This window comes from Buceros rhinoceros, unplaced genomic scaffold, assembly GCF_000710305.1.
Source record: "Buceros rhinoceros silvestris isolate BGI_N320 unplaced genomic scaffold, ASM71030v1 scaffold1295, whole genome shotgun sequence".
Lineage (NCBI taxonomy): Eukaryota > Metazoa > Chordata > Aves > Bucerotiformes > Bucerotidae > Buceros > Buceros rhinoceros.
The window spans coordinates 67,776-69,550 of NW_010413255.1; positions in this window are offsets into that span (position 1 = coordinate 67,776).

A 1,775-nucleotide genomic window follows, 5' to 3' on the forward strand; every position below is an offset into this window, starting at 1 on the left:
GCCTAGCCGCAGGGGAAGCAAGGACGCAGTGCTGAGCTCCCCCTGCTAACTGCAACCCAAAATGAAATGGCGACACTGCCTGGAAGTGAAGACAAAGCAACTCACCCACCCACAATCGAACAAACAAAAAAATAACCTTTCCCCCTACCCTGGTAAAACAAAAAAAAAAAACCAACCCAAAACCCCCAAAACGCAAACAACTCTGCTCCTGCTCTGTGGCTAATACGCATTAGCCGCTGTGGTGGGTTTTATGGAGCTGTAATGTCATTATATTCATTTTATTGGGAAGTTCTGTCCCTTCCACCGACCAGAAAACAGACAGCTCCTGAGAGGGACCTATCTCTTTCCTCGCTACATGTACAAAGTGATTTATAAACAACTTTACAAAAGGGGCCCACCATACAACTGAAGGGTACCTGAGAGTGCAGGTCTGAAACCAAAGCCCACGGTCCTGCCCGCAGATCTGCTGCAGCCACCTGCGTGTCCTTAGTCTGCAGCAAGTGTCTCTCCCGGAACCCACCGTAAGCAAAGACCACGCTGCCTGCAACTGCACAGAGGAGGCAAGGAGCACGCACAGACAGCCTGGCTGAACAAGTTACCCTGGGGTAACCTTTTGCTGTCTCGGAAAACCTGGGCTTACTCCCAAGCTGACCCGGTTCATCTCGATTTGGGCTAAGCCCACTGCAGTGTTTAAATCTTGGTGAAAACTTCAAAAATGCCACCACAAGAGACGCAAGAGGAAAAGGGAGAGATCTGAGGTACTGCCAGCATCTCTGCGTACTGATCTGGGGGGAAGAGTGGGATGGGAAGTTATTCCAAGAGATGGGAAGCCAAGAAAGGGAGCGGACAGGGTGCCCCCACCTGGGAGACACAGTGGCCTCAAGGAGGAGGCCGTCTTCTGGGGGAAGGAAAGCAGCAAGTGGTGTCATCATTCTGGCATTGTCTCAATCTGCAGATTGAAGACAGCGGTGGAGATCTCACGACTGGTCACTCCCCCTCCTCAGTCTGGCCAGAGCAGCAGGCCCGGGGCATCCCCTCCGCAGCAGATACCACAACAACGACAATGCCATTAAATTGTCAATCAATCAAGTTTAATGCATCATAAAGAAGTAAAACTACATTGGCATATTTAAGACAAACACTTTTTTTTCTATGCACACTATCCACTGGACAGTCCCCTTTTCAAAATAACTACTTTTAACAGTCCAAGACACTTCTTCAGAAATTCTTCACATATTCAACCTTCCACGCTTTTTTTTTTAATTATTATTTGTCTGAGAAGGAAAAAAAATCATTAAACCTGAAAACATTTACATTGCAAGCCATGTTAGAATGCATAATTGGCATACAATAACCAACGTATAACAATTGTGTTTTACTTAGTTCACTTTGTTCATCAATAAAAGAATATAAAAATCTTGTTCAACCGAGTGTTGTGTATTAAAATAGATTTGTATAGTACTGCACAGTTTCTCCCGGAGTTGTGAAAATGGTTGAAGGGACCATGTGCTGCCTAGTGATGGGCGATGGAAAAAGCCAGTCCCTTGTGGGGTTTTTTTTATTAAAAAAAAAAATATAGATAGATAGATATTCGGCACCATGTGATATGCTGATGTGAGAGACTAGCCTTGTGTAGTGCTCCGGTGGCTTCTCGCTTTCCTTAAGCACCTGTTGTGCTAATGGACAGAGAACTCATAAACAACAGAGACAATGGCATCGGGGGGTGACGCTGAGAAAAACCAGGGTGCCCATCTTTACCTCCCCGGGCAGGCCAC